Raw genomic sequence first — 16,224 nt, forward strand, 5'->3', positions numbered from 1 at the left:
TGAAACCATAAAATTTTAAATCTATTGCCGAAGGAACTGCAAGTATACCCAAGGAGTCTGTTCTTGTCCTGTCCTTCTTTTGGCCCATAACATTTTACTCACTATTCCAGACCACAAATACCTGCAGGAGTCATTCAACTAAAATACTCCCCTGTGATTGCTTGTCTCCTGACAAATGGCAAGAATCCTTGAGTCTTGCCAAAGAAAGTGAGCCCCATGTGTGAATCTGGGTGAGAGCAGTGAATACAGGTGTCCTGAAAAGAGTCTGTATCCCCTCTCTTGGTGCCCTTCACACATGCGGTTTCATCTCCCCCCCCCCACCGAGACGGACTAAAGGCTTTATAATATCTGAAATGAGAAAGGATGTGTGAATGTTCTGTGGAGGAGCTAAGCTAAATCATTTGTCATGCGGTAGTCTCCATCTCAGATAAGTTTTGGAAGTACAGTTGTCTTCAAAGTCAGGATTATTCAATTGCATTCCTGTCACATTCGAAAGCATACAAAGGAAGTGGGTGTTTGTAGCAGCCCACGCGTGAGGGAACACTTGGGATGCCTTTGACCATGGGTGACTTCTTTTATTATCTGTTCTTCTGGAGACTGGGTTCCTCGGCAGGAGTCTCTGAATGATCCTCGTAGCAAGGGGGGGAACTAAGGGGTTCCAGGGATGTAACATCTCTGGTCAGGTTTAAAGTATATTTTTACCTGAACAGAGTGGAAGAACAAAAGAGGCTTTGGGGTTTTCTCAAAGGCAAGTGCAATATGCAAAAAGCTGTGTGCATGCATGAAGGGGGTTGGAGTACTTGTATAAGAGAGATCTGAATGGAAGCAAATTAAAAGGCAAGCCACTAGTTAACCTGAGGGGGATGCATCTGCATGCTGCTCACAGGGCACTGAGGTGGGCTAAGCTGGCGTAAGCAAACCCCCATTCAGCTCAGCAGTGTAACATTTATTTGAATAATAGAAAGAGAAAAGCAGAGATTCAGGTAGAACACCGGGATTTAAAAGTTTCTGAAGGGTTGACCTGAAGGTCAGATTCTGTTTGCTCTGTGCCAGAGCGCCCTGCAAGGGTGGAAGGCTGTTCTGAATTGCTGGGATTGCGCTGGTTCTGCGCAGACACCGCAGGGTTGTGCCGGTGTCACTTGTCCTTGGGAGGGCTGTCCCCAGGGGCTCAGGGTAAAGGAACTAAAACAAACAGCTTTTGTCCCTAAAGCAAACAGAACTTCTGACAGTGCTCTGAACTCTTGGATTTGCTGAACAAATGTGGTGTTAGCCTCCTCTGCCACACTGCTTCTCTTGTAAGATCGGTGTGGTTTGAAAGCATGGGCTGTACCTGGGGGGCTCAGGGCCGTGTTATTTGCAGGTAACCCATGGATGCTTTTTCATTTGGGATTTGCCTCTGAGGGGCAGTCTCTCTGCAAATGTCTCCTGCTGGCTTTGTGCCCATGTTCTTCTCATACACATGCAGTTCCATACCTAGAAAGCACAAACAATTGAATAATATGTTTTTCAGTTCTTTTGGGGCACAGTCTTATGACATGAATCTGCAGAAGTGTTTTCCTAAGTAGGTTTCAGGTAAATTACTGTTTTCTATAAATTAATATTTTTCTACAGATGTGGGCTTAAATGGTTTTTCTTGTGGATTATGAATCTTGTGAATTGTTTCAGTGGTGCTTTTAGGAGAATAAATAGATAAAACAGAAATAAGAATTGTTCGTGCCAAGACTTGATAGATGTTTTCTTGTTTCTGTGAACAGGCAGGCAGCTGGTTGCTGGTTTTTTCCTTTTTTTGTCCATGCTGCTGAGAGGTAGTCTGGCACATACTGCAGAGCTGAAATTTAGTTGCGGTGTGCAGAGCTTAAATACAAATACTATAATTAAAAATTATGACCTACCTGTAAAGCTGGAAAACTGAAACTGAGCTGTATATTATTACTGCGGTATGGTACCTCAGTGCAGTTCTTTCCCTGCACTAGTGTTTTCATAGTGAGACTTCAGACTGTCCAGGGAAATTCTCATGAGTCTTGCTGCTACCTTCTAAAGATTGCTAAAAAACCCTTGTGCTTCTTGATGTACTGGTGGGCTGGTTACAGAGGACCATGTGGTTCATATTGCTGTCTCCTCAGCTGTTATAAAATGTGATAGAAATACGACCTTTTAAAAGTACAGAGATGTTAGCTGAAAGTTCTCTCTCTTTCTTCTAAAAATGCACTCTCACTTGTAGCACACAATCACTTTGTGTCTGCCAGTTTATGAGCCCACTTTCAGAAACACCTTAGGGGCACTACCCTGAGTGTTAAGTGTTCAGCCCCTGACAAGCCAATTCCCACTGTATATTTCTTCACTGGATATATCCAACATTACTTTCAGATGTCCTGTCCAAAGGCTTTTCTATTACTCTTCTGTGTGTGTAGTGGCTGTGGTTGTTACAGAAATTGGAGTGAGGGCAGTTCCCTTGACCAGGTATGGAAGGGACCTGGAGCCTTACAGTGAATCTAGTATCTGCAGTATACAAAAGTACAGCGTTGTTATCTTCTGTTTGCAGATGCAGAACTTAGGTCTGAAAGCTTCTCTGGAGTGTCACAGAACTTAGCAATGTAACATCAAACGAGGGTTTGCTCTTTAACATTATTTGGGTATTTTTTTTGCAAGCACCTTATCTCAACAGAACTCTTCTGCATCAGCTGCAACACTGTTAAATGTTTTTGCTTTTTAGGACATTTTCAGTGTAGCACCTGGAATGGAGCCAGCCGACTAATACCTGACTTCAGTAGAAGGGGCCTGAAACCTTCCAAACGATCACAGGGATAGGCAGAGCAGCAGCTGATCTGATGAGGTGATTAAGAATCAAGCATCCATGACAAATAGCCCTTCAGAGGAAGTTAGCTTTTGTGGGAGCAACTTGAGCTGACCCTGAGGTAGGATAATTATGCTGAAATGACATGAATTGCCCGGCACACTTACATATATTTTAGTTTCTTGCCCTTCTGATCGTAATTAAGTGCCTCTACCAGATCAAAAGCTGTTTTAACTCATTTGGAAATAAAATTACTGTGCCTACTGTGCTGTGTAAAGTTTGGGAAAACCTTAATGAAACAAATTCTGTCAAGGGACGCTGCTTTACTGTCCCAAGGTACTTATTTTAAATCAAATGAGTAAGGATTTGTAACTTAAATTTGTTGCATGGGTTGTGTGGAATCTCTTTGTGGGTAACTGTTGAATCAAATAGCACTGAATATTGAAGTGCTGGGAATTTGCGTTTTCTCCTCTGAGACCTCTCTCCCTATACAGATCCCTGCCACCTGGATTCACCTCAAAAATCCTTTATTTTCATTTAAGTTCTGAAGCATTAAACCTTGTTTCATTTGAGTGTACCTACTTATTCTGGGTTTGTCAGTATAGTTACAGAACTGCAGGACTCTGACTGTCTATCTGGCAGAATTATTCATTCAGACCCAGTAAAACTGCTCATAAGGTTTAGTTTTTGCACAATACTTTTTGTCTTGCTCATATAGACTCTCTTCTTTTTGGGTTCTGAATTCTACTAAACATGAGAACTCAAATGCAAACTGACTATATTCAAAAGTGAAAACCATTTTCTTTTTCTGTAATAGATATAAAATCATGTGAAATCAAAATTAGATCTTATTTTCCTCAGGCAAAATTTAGTATGAAGCATGTGTTTTTCTTATATTTCAGACCAAACTTGAAGTTATGCTCTGATTCATTGAAAGCTTTGTGGATTTCAGTCAGACCTGTATCCTAGGATTTGGTGGGTCTGTGTATTAACTCAGCCATTCTCTCCCTACTGTTTTATGTTTAGACATTACTCTTGAAATCAAGGGCAGGATTATAAAAGGTCAATATATTGAATGAAACTTTTGATTTATGAAAATCCAGAGAGGGATAGCTGTATTTGTAGCTGTCATGTTTTCTTTAAACAAAAATAGCTGCCTTATTTTAATAAAAACTGTGTAAGATAAAGACCTTGCTAAATAAGTTAAAATCAGTTTTAATGCTATGACTGTATTGCTTTAAAATTTGTGAAAGTCAACACCCGAAAAATAGATTCTTGAGTTAAGTCAGAACTAAATGTTCCCAGCCTCAGAATTGTAATCCTGCTTTTTAGAGCAGAACAATTTATAAAGCATGGATGTGGACTGAGATCAGGAATTTAAAGTTCTGGCATTTTGGTCCACTTCCCTGCCTACCTTAAGTAAGTCATGTCCAAAATGCTTTGTGCTTATGTACCTGTATTTACTCATACTCATTGCATGTACTGCATTGACATTGGAAGGCTGTGGTAAGCTTCTGCTGTCATTGCTCTTCTCTCTTGATCACTTGTCACTAATGGTGTTTTTTCCAAAAAGTACTTTGTTGTTTCAGTACTAGACTTGGTCGAGATCTTGCTAACATTGACCACTTGTTTCTGTCTTGTTTTGCAGTATGCAGTGAATGCTCTTGATTAATTCCTAAGTATGTTCACCTGTTAAAGGCTTGCCTTAAATGCCACAATGAAATCTTGTCCTGGCTGTGACTAGCAATAGCTGCCAGCTCTCAAACAGGGCACGTTTAACAAGTGGTCCTTGCTGTTCCTGGTAAGGACATACACTGTTCATGGCATGGTGGAGACAAAAGATAGGTTCTGGACAGTTCTGAACATTCAAAATCTTAATTCTATTTGTGGGAACGCAGAGTGTTTTCTCCAGCTGGACTGTGACTGCATGAGACTGAGAGAATGAAGAGCTGTCTTTGTTAGCCAGCTCTGCTCAGTGTGAATTTGTTTGGTGTGGTTCATCTTTAAGGCAGTACCCCACAACTGCAGGCAGTACCCCAACACATGATGATTTGTGATACCTTTGTGACTTTCTGGAGCTGCTTAGGTTTGGGGGTTTTTCATGCCTTCTGGCAGCAGAAGAAATAATGCATGGAAGTAACCTCTGAAGGACACTGTTGACTGTCAAAATGAATGTTTCAAGTATCAATGAGGCTTTTGCCTAGTTCTGATATTGGGAATACTTGTATCTCCACCCCACAGTGGGCTGAGTGCTAAGCCGGTGCTGCTTTGCTTGTGAAGCGGAGCTAAATTGTTCACCCTTTGGATAATGAAAGTGAGCACATTCCCTGAACCTTTTCTGTCTCAAAAATAAGATTTTCAGTTTAGAAAAACTGCATTTGACCATAACTCATGCTTCATCCCATTCTCTTCTGCAGCCCTTCTTCATTGTTTACACACATTCACAAAGAAATAGGAAAGTATAGTCACCAAGACCTCCGGGAGACTATAGTAGACTGTAAGGAGAATAGAAACAATCAAAGTTTATCTTGCACCAAAGGAAAATCCTTTCTGGCTTTAGAGATACCACCTCTTGCTAATTTGCAGACATGCTATGTATTTTTCACTCCATTGTGCTTAGAAAGCTAGTCCAGACAGATAGAAAGAGTTGACAGACAAAAAATAAAATGAGGTTATATAGGTTAAAGGGGTGGTGGATGGTGTGTGACTGTGTTCATGTTGAACTGCTGTCATCTCTCTCAGATGCTCTTCCTTTCCCACATTGTATATTATATTGCTACGGGACGAACAATGTTTTCCTGTTGAAAACCTCATGTGGGTTCAGGAAAAGGGAGTGACAAGTCTTTTTCAGAGATGTCTAGTAACCAGAATTACTGAGTACATTTCATAGACTCTGGAAATCACAGGTCTGTTTTCTTAATATACAATGCTGGGTAGTACAAGAACTGTTATGGATCTTGGAGCTGCAGTTCTTCCCTATATTCTGGGAATTACAGTGCATTAGCTATCCTATGTAGACATTGCCCTCCTTGTCCAGTGAGCTGGCGCAGTGTCACACTGGCTTGTGTATTTTAGCAGCAGGGAGGCCCAACATACCTGTCCCCACCGACTTAGAGAAGTTAAAAATATGCATCCTAGTTGAATGCTCTACTATTTGTATTGGCCGGATGATGCAAATCTGACACATTCCCACTTGACTGTGCTACTCAGGTGATTGATTGAAATCTACATCAATACCATGTTACATGGCTCAAGATTTCCAGCATAGATTGTTTCTTTTGATGGCTTATGAAAAAGGTATGCATGTCCTTGCATCCCGCTATTTTCGTTGTATACCACTGCCTCTCTAGTGTTAAACACAGTTGGTGCAGAGTTGTACTGCACATAGAATTTGCCTTAGCTTAAACAGGAATTATTCCATTGGCTTCACAAGAATTATGTTTCTCTGCTACAGCAATACTCAACTGTGTAGCACAAACCTTTTGTTAACATCACACAATGCACATGTCTCATGATGCACTGGGGTGCAACAAACAGAAGAAAGGCTAAGCTGATCTTTGGAAAATGCCATAAATTAATTTGGTCTTGTGATAATTATTTTATTATAATTATTTCATTTAAATTATGTATCATTGTTATAATTTGCTTTTTTTGTTACTAATGGACACTTTCGAGATGAAAAATAACTCCAAATGGTGAATGCCTTAACTTCATGGCCAAAAATTTTTCCTGACCACTTGTCATAGACTATTCCTTGCTCCTTCAGCCCTTGGATTCTCTCTGTGGTGAGCAGCTGCCTTTGTTTTGTTTTCCTCCCTCGCTGCCTTGTCCCTGCAGATTGTACAAAGTTGGGACAACACTCTTGGGAGGGGATGGGAGAAACCAGAAAAGCATTGGGGAGAGTTGAAAAGATGATAGAAAGTCAGTGAGGAAGTTCTTAAAGAGAGGTAACAGGTTTCTGAAAGAAGAGGACTGAGATGGTTAAACTTTAGAAAATAAAAAGTTGGTGTTTGAAACTCATAAATCAACAGTGACATTAAATCCTTTGTGTATTCAACTTATATAAAATTCCACAGATTCAGAGGCAGAAGATTGAGTATTTGACAGTATCTCACAGATTTGTCAGTCCCATGTTACCTGTTCTCAAGAGCAGAAAGATGTTACAAATTCTAATGGCACTGTAGATTATCCAAGAAATGAGTATCAGGCCTCACTTCTCTCTTCTGTCTACCCTTGCCCTGAGAAATGTATTGTTGTAGGTTGGATGTTTATGTTTAATTTCTACCCAAAGAGGCTTTGGAAAGCCGGTAAGATTACTGCATTTTGATTCTAGTAGGTGGAGGCATCTTGAGCTGCTTGGCACTGTTGGCTTCAGTTGCAGCTCTGGCAGAGGGGGGAGGTGGAATTAACATGAAACCATTTTAAATTGTGGCACTTAACTTGACTAACTACAATTATAGCAAAATGCTTCCTAAAGTATCTGATTATATCTTACAGTCAGAAGTTCTAAATAAAATACATAAACATACATTAAGAAGGAAAACAAGAGCAAGTGTTAAGTACAGAAAACAAGAGAGGTTGCTAAGTATAATTATTAAAGCTTGCATGAGGTGTTAGTGTTTTGTTCTTTGATGTTATATATTTAGAGAAGGAGGCTGAACTGTCACCTTTGTAACTGAATCACTTATCAACTGAATACATTAAGTATGAAACATATCGCTTATATTGCATTTACATGGTTAATCTGTCTACCACATTCTGAGTTTTTCCCTACTCAATCAGTGGAAGATTAGAGCCTTTTTTTTCATAATTGCTTTGTTAAACCACTTCTCTGAAATTAGCATTTAAATAAGGGCAAATTGAGTACTGAACTGAATTTCCATGAAAATGTGATAAACCCCAAACCTATACAATGTATGTAAGCAGAGATACATGCAGCATATGTATGCTTTGTGTTGAGCATGAAAGCAGCCGGGGTACAGTTGCCATCTAGGACAGGGACAGCATATATGTGAGTTTCTATGGCTTGCAGGACAGTGAATTCTGATTTACCTGGCATCTCTGAATACAGCTATTAGCACAAAATATTAATACATGTAGAGGGCTCTTTTTGGTTTGCTGAAATGTTTATATATGTGCTGTCTCAACTTGGGATTCGACTTACTGCTTTCAGATGCAATGATGAATTAAAAATGAGGGAGAAAGGGGGTTTAGCATATGGGAGTCCTTCAGTGTGCTGTCAGCCTTCCAGATGACAACAGTTGAGTGAGAAAGTGATTTGTACTGGGGGGTTATTTGGCCAGCCTTTAAGAGAGGGTGAGCGCTTAACGCACTGTGTGAGCAAGGCTTGCCAGAAGTTCTCTCAAATTTCACACACGCTCACTCCATTGGCTTTTAACAGAAATGTGTAAGCCAACTGTGTGGATGTAAAGCCTGAACTCTTCTGCAGGACACCTTCGGCTTTATTTCAGTGGGAAGCCCAGGTCAGCATCAATGTGTCTACCCTGATTTCAGGATAAGGGCAGAGGCACCTACTAGAGTCTTTCAGGAGGGCTGTTCTCTCCAGGAAACGGATATTCGATTCCTGTGCTAGGGTCCAAGTCTGGTTTGTTGAACTTTGTGAAAGGCACAGCCTTGCAGTGCAGTTTGGGGTAGTCAAATGGCATAGCCCCTTAAGAAAGGGTTTTTTATCTCGGTCCCTTCCAGATACTGGAAAGATATCCCTCTATTAAGATGTGGAGGAAGGGGAACATGGTGCAAAGGCAGCCGAAAGAAAGGTAATGTGATGACAAAAGTCAGAGAGAGGAGTGGATCCAAGTACATGGTATGAGAGAAGGAGAAAGGACATGAGGGCTGGGACAGGGGAAGAGACTGCTGACAGAATGCCTGCATTGGCCAGAAATTACCTTTTTAGATGTCTGAGCATTTGAAGTCCACCCATCACTAGCTTCTAACTGAAAGGATTGTGGTTAAACTTGATCTGACTAGATTATCATATCACTGTCTTAATTTGGATTATTATTAAGACTCAGTCTTAACACTCGTTTATTCTGTACATGTGTTGGCATATCTGGCATGGTATGTATGTTGGTATGGTTTTGTGTGACTATACAGATATGTATGTAGTCATATGCATACATATTAAGAGCATTTTGGTTGGGCTATTTTGCCATTTGTTCTTTTAAACAAGACATTGGAAGGATACAAAGCAAGTATGTATAGGTGTGATCACTCTTGATGCTTCAGTAAATTCTGGCTTGGGTTAAGCTCTGTACCTGTAGAGGTGACAACAAAAAGCCCTTCCTGGTTTAATTGCACAGGAAAGCTGAAAATGGAAATGTGTTTTTTATGATGCAATGCTGGAGGTGAAAAAAAAAAAACAAAAATAAGGAATGCACCACGTGGCAGTATCCATCTCCTACATCACTAGGGTAGTTTTTTTCCCCCAAGTTTGCCTCATGGTTGTTCAAAGGCCGTGGGAAGTCCATTTATAGTGTCTGCTGATTTCAGGCTGGAGGCAGTACCTCAGCTTGAAGCAATCAACGAGTTGGCTAGCTTCAAAGTTGTGGGCATACAAAGGTCACCCAGGCTGTTTTTTTAGAAGAGGAATGTATTATTTGTTAGTGTTACATTTATTAAAAATCTTAATGTGCATTGTTAATGAAGAATCAAGATAAGGAAATGTATAACTGCAAAACTAGAAGTGTTTTCTTTTGAAATTCACAATTGGTCACCTGGGTATTTATGAAATGATGGTGAGTCTAAATTATCTGTTTCCTTTTTGTTTTATGAATATCTTAATAGTTTATCCTAATATGTAGGATAATACATACAACTACTTTGGAATAATTCAACACAGTTCTACTGACTTAAAAAATAATTACTGATTTGAGGATTTACTGGAGTCACTCTAAACAACAGCAGTAAAATAGCTCTTCAAACACTGAATTCCAGGACTCTTGGCCTAAAAGAGAAGCAAGGGAAGGTGAGGGTGGAGGGCTCATCTCTCAGTTCTTATTGCAAAATGAGAGTGAAATGCTCCTTATCCTTATAGGTTTAATTTATTAAAGTTTGTTATATTTCTAGGCTATGTTTATAAGTTTGAATGACCATTTCTCTTTTATAATGGAATTAGAAGAGAGAAGAATTTGCCATGTATGCTTTTAGAGCCTAAGTGTTCGTTAAAAATTCTTTAAAGAGAGGCTGTTTTCTAACTCAGGATGCTAAGCCAGCTGTTGTTCTGGTTGAGGCTCTCAAGCTATTGGCCAGCATCTGTCCTGATAAAAAAGAGATAAATTTTTTTTTTTTTTGCTTTTCAAACACCATTGGTCATGCAGAGCTGCCAATGTGAATGAGATTTTCAGGAGCGAGGGAAGCAGCTATTTCAGACCCACCAGTCACTACAGGTAAGAAGCCAGGTTTATGGCATTTCTGTGTGTTGTCAAAACTTCCTGTTTCCAGGGCATTGTCCTCTGTGCTGTTGTGCTGGGAGATGTGGAGCAGAACACGCTGGGGCCACTCTCAGCTCCTTCTGCCCTTCAGACAAATGGACAACTGACTCATTCTCCGCCCAAAACAGAGGGTTTTGGAAGCAGCGGAGTAAGATTTTAAAAAATTGCCACTGTGGTGAAGCACATCTTCTCATGGAAAATCTGCATTCACATTGCAAACTCTGTGCAAACACTCAGGGGTTTTGCTCAGCGGGTATAGTAGCCCTGGACCTGGATGTTGCATTCTACCAATGTGTGAATAGCTATTTTAGATTGACCTGTATTCCATCTTATTTAGCTGGTTTTCAGTAGGATTTCAGTAAAGAGCTAAACTTGGTTTTACTGTTACTGTGCAGCTTGCTCTTTTTTTTTTTTTTTTTTTTTTTAAATGTAACTTTCTCTAGTTAATGTTTTCCTAATGGCTCGTTTAGGTATCAAGCCTATACATTGTAGTTGCTGAACATCTGTCCCTTCAGTTTTCCAATGACCTTCAATTTAAGTACCTTGATTTAGAGATGGATTGAACTCTTGATGGCATTCCCCAATGAATCTGTTTTCTGTTAATCTATTTGGTAATCTCTTTGTTGACCCATATATGCTCTTGGCCTCCAAACATCCTGTGGCGATTAACTCCACAGTGTAATGATGTGTTATGTGAAAAAACAATGGCTGAGGAGAAGGGGCATCAAAAGTTGAGATTGATTAAAAGCCTGAATAATAAAGGTATCAGCTGAATGAAACCTTTGTAGATCTGCTTAGTATTGGACTCCAGGTTTGATCATGGTTCTGCTGTCACTCTGATTTTTATGCTAGTCTGGCATTGCCTTTTTTAGGTGAGATCAAAATTAGGCCAAAATACTTCTAAGGGAAGGCCATATCTGATGTTTCTGATTAAAAAAGTAAATCAGCTCTTAATGAGAAATAACCCAATGCTTAAGAGAGAGAGCTTGCAAAATTTAAGGAACATCTGAAATCTATGAAAATAACTGAGCTCATGTTCTTTCCCTTTCATATAGGTACCCATGTGTTTAATTAGAAATAATGTTAAAATCTTGGAGTGCTGCAGTTGTGATAAGAGTTGATGTATTAGGCTTTGATACAGTTAGTTTGAAGAAATTCAATTAATAATTAAGGTGTTTGCTGATATCAGTCATGAAGCACATTCAGAGGCAATTATTGCATTCTACATATCTGATTTAGACAAAAACACTTGTATGTCTTTGCTTTAATCCCTTGTTCCATAGACAAAGGATGTGAGGTGTCTGACCAGAGTGGGGGGGCTGGGACAGACACAAAATACCAGCCAAACCTTAAGCCAATCTAAACAAGGCACCTGGTCACCCTGTTGGCATTGCTGTTTCATACAACTGTGTATTTCTGCAAGGTTATTTCAGTCTTTTTTTCCCCCTCGTGTGGATGAACCGCGGTAAGAAGCTTTAGACTGTTTGTAGATTCCACTTTGAAAGTGAAGGTCTTATTTTAAAATGAGCTGGAGCCATCTCAGTGGGTGTAAAATGGCAGAGTACCACTGGTATCAGTGGAGCCATGCCACTTTATTTTATCAGGATCTAACACCTTCATTTTTCTTAATTTATTCAGTTTTGCAACATGTCATACATTTAGATTTTTATTCAAGGTGAAGGCTTTCAACACTCTTTCTCCTCAGTCTGAGAACAAGCATTTTGTAAATTCTGCCTTGCTGCTGCATCTCTCCTCCAGCCCCACGCACATACGTTATTTTTACTCTCTTTTCATCCATCACCTGCCTTCCTTTCCCCTTGTCCCCACTCAAATTTCAAAACCGAGCCATGGTTCCTTTGTTGCTCAAACTGAAAACATGAGCTCAGGTATTAACAAGATACATCTCTGATGGTTGCATCAGCTAAGTTAAGGTGGGTGTTCTGCTGGTGCAAGGGATGTAGTTGCTGCTGCTGTTAGGATCACTTACCCAGGTAAGGGGGACATCTCTGTTGTTTTCACTGTTTCTGTCCCACAGTGTTACCGAACAAGATATTTTTGTAATCTGGCAGTGTATGAAACAAAGCTGGAACAGATTTCCTATTGTAGGCACACAGCAATGAGCCACCCTCACAGTGGGTTCCCACGGGCTTCAGGTGGGTTGGGAAATACAGGCAAAGTTAATGCCAAAGTGAGCGCCCAAGCAATTGCACTTCCTAAAGTGTATGTTGCATGTACATCCTGCTACTATAAAAATACTGAGTTGCATATCTTATAACTGCTGGCTAATGAGTCTCTTGACCTCCTGCTGTCATGCTAATGTGACTGCTCACTTGGAACCTTCATGAGCCAATAAATTACTCCTTTTCTTAATACCCTTTTACAGATTGCTGCTATCTCTGTAACGAAGACTACCTATCTCATTAATTTGTAATTGTGCTGAAATATTGGAGCCTTGAAAGTAGCATGTGAACTAAAATACAAATACAGTGAATGTACTGCTGCCAAAAGGCTATATAAGGTCAGTTAAACTATGGTACTATAGATTAAGAAATGATTTTGTTTTGGATCCTTCAAAAAAAATCCTTCCTTATATACAAGTTCGAGAAATGTAAGGGTAAGCGTAATGAAGATGTAGTGTTGCATATGTGAGATACATAAATGCACACACAAAATCTACTGCATAGGAAGTTTCTTATGGCAATAAATGGAAGAAATGCTGTTCCTTCTCCTAGAGTTTGATGTATGTGAGTATCATCCCAGGTGAACTTTTCTCAAGAATTCTTGTTTTTTAGTAAAATGTGGCTTGTGAAACAAAAATACAGTGCAGAGACTCTTACAAGCATAGGTAACACTTGACATCTTTCAGCTGGATTAAATATTTATAGACATATGTAGGGACTTCGCATAAAGGACCTGAATTTGTAATGCTATATCGCTTTAAGAAATCCTTTTGCAAGAATTCTCCGTTAAACCTATGTGATTTGTTTTACAGGTAAAACGTGGTTTGGGGAATGTGACATATAACAGGGTGAATCATACAAGCAAGGAAGTCCAGTTTTCATTGTCTTTTGGGACTGACATATTTTTTGTCGTACCAAGCACTAATAGGTGATATATCTTTGTTCAGTGCACATTTCTAGATAGCACTTTTCGAAGGAAGCGAATGCTCCTTTTTATACAGGGAGAAATGCAGAGGAGGGAGGCAAGGGAGCTTGCCCAAGCCAGTGTGGGAGACCAGAGGCAGAGCAGGATCACAGCCGGGGTCTCTAGAGCGCTTGTACTGTCTAGTTCATGTGGGTTCTGGTGGGTTTAAAGTTGGTTGGTGGTTGGGTTTTTTTAAACAATAAACCCCTTTATCCAGCAACAAACATATTTTGAATAATTTAGTAGTTTACGTTGCATAAAAAACCCAACATTGTGGTTGTGTGACTACCAATCACTTGCTATTTTGGTTCAGTTTTTATAACTGAGATTTGTTTGTGGGGGCAGAAAAGAATGGAATATTTTATACGTTTTTTGCTGGCATTCAGATGCTTGTGTGTCTATATATAATTTAGAGTTTTGATTTTATCAATGCATAGATTTGGATTGTTGGGAGAGCCAGAGCATCAACTACCAGAACAAATAAAGGGGGATGATCTACCTCTGTCTAAGATTTTTTGTTCTGTTCCCCTCTCAAGGGTTGGGATAGTGTTCTTTGATATCTTGTGTGCTTTGTTGGATGTAGAGAAATCTGTCAGATTTTCCACAGTGTTTTTAACAGGTCTGAAAATTTTACCTTTTGTCTAATTTCTCCTTTTGTCTAATTAATTTTTTTTTTAATGAAAAGTAAATAAATCTTATGCTGTTGAGAGAAAACACCCCTTTACTTTCTTGCGTTGCTCTTGAATTGTGAAGCCCCAAAATTGAAGGATTAACAGGAATGCAGAGGGTTAATGAGGGGAAAGCGTGCAGTGCCATGTACAATGGGGCCCAGTGCAACCATGTGCTGAGCTTTCAAAATGAAAAAATAAAATAATAAAAAAAAAAAATATCAAAGCCTACTCCAGTTCCAGTCTGATCCAGTATCCTTGAAGCAGTCTCCCACTGCCAGGAAAGAAAATTGGGATGGGCCCTTAGGCACATCAGATGTGACTGCAGCCATGACATCTCAGGCATGAGAGAGAACCAGTTTAATGGCACATCTAATTTTCTCTCCATTTCAAAATATGTTTCTTTTTAATTCTGTTAGTACTGATTAAAGGCAATCTAACAGGCAAATATCCTTCTATAGCAAATGGCTGATTAAATGTTAGTATGAATTTATGCTCAGATGGTACATATCACTGTGTGTCAGTTGCTTACTTCTGTTTGAAATTACAGTAAATCATAGTGGTATTTACTACTGGTTATAAAATGAAATTTATTGCCCCAGCATTACTTTCAGCAGAGTAAAAATGAATCCCAGATACAACATTCTCCTTAGCTAACACTATTTTTGCCCCACTAACTGATTATTATTAAATGTCTGGACATCTTCGTATTATTCCATCAAATTGTCATTATTCCTCCTTCCTGGGATAAATCCACTTACACTGGTCTTTAATTGCTCCCAGCACTGTATCTTTCATACAGGAGATATGGAGCTGGCTAATGCTGAAATTGCTGATGGCTGGCCTTGCTACAATGGGAAGGGATGCTGGATGCTCTGTAACTTGTTGGGGTTTTTTTCCACAATATCTTTTATACCGTCCTGTTAGTCCTCTTTCTTCTTGATGTCTGTGGGGACAAGACTGAGGTTCTGAGGAATAACAAGCAGCAAACTGTTCTGGAATGTCTTTCATACTGCTACTTGAAATCTTGAGCGAGTTTGATGAGTACTTACTAAGTGCTAGAGTACTTAGACAATGGATGAATTAAATATTAGTAGACCAAATGGGTGACTTATTTACATAGATTTCAACTGTCCCCCTACCTGGGAACCGTAACAGGAATGTCTTCCTCTTAAAACAATGCAAACCCACTTCTCATTTACAGCATTTGCACAAGTGCTCAATAACAGCTTTTGAATATTCAAACCAACAAGAATGTTGTTTTGAATTTCAGTTTTACCTGCCTTTGCATGGGAACTAGTGAATGTCTGGAAATGAGATATTGCAGAGGGTCTGGCCTATGCAAATTAACTTTAACTTATTGTGGCTTTAATGGATTTTCTGGTAGATAATATTCTCTTATTTAAAGCAACCCTGTACACAGCTAAGAAAATGTACCTGGGTATGGAAAGGGACAGGACTGCTGAAGGATAGGGGCAGATTTCAATCCCAAGCAAATTATTTGATACCAGCTGACTCTCCTGTTGAGCTCATTTAAATGGGCTGGATCAAATCACACATGTTTTGTATGATCGAATTGAAAATTGCTTCTGAGGCCCCTCAAAACTTGTAAGCTTCCTCTGAGTATTCAGTTAATTTCATGTATTATAATCTGGATGGGAGCAGGGGGAGGAGAGGAGAAAGTTACCTCTTTCTGTTAAGTGTAATTCTGAAGATATACCAAGTTCTGACAAACCAGTTGGATGAGAGGCATTAATCGATAATTTTGTCTCCATTCATTGTTTGTAACAGTATAGTTCTGTGCCTGCAATCTGGCAGCTGCCTTTCATCTCACTGAGTGTTCTGCCTTTGTGAAATTGTTAAGTGTCCTTGCCTTTGACAGTTGTATCTACACAAGTTTATTGAACTTCAGTCAAATGTAATGAAGACACGCTTGTGTCACTGCTTGACCTGAGTTGCGTTGTCCACCAGGCTAAGCAAAATCTCTGGGCTACTAGGCTCTTATTGCTGTACATGGATTGAACAAAGGAAGAGGTATTTCTTTATGGTCTGAAGATCAGCTGAAGTCTGTTTTAAAGGTTGTCAGTTTGATTTCAAGCTAGTGATAATGCTTTTAATGTAAGATCTTGCTCTGCACGGCTGCTTTTTTGTTGAACTATGTTCAAAT

This window comes from Strix aluco, chromosome 9, assembly GCF_031877795.1.
Source record: "Strix aluco isolate bStrAlu1 chromosome 9, bStrAlu1.hap1, whole genome shotgun sequence".
In the NCBI taxonomy this organism is placed as follows: Eukaryota; Metazoa; Chordata; class Aves; order Strigiformes; family Strigidae; genus Strix; species Strix aluco.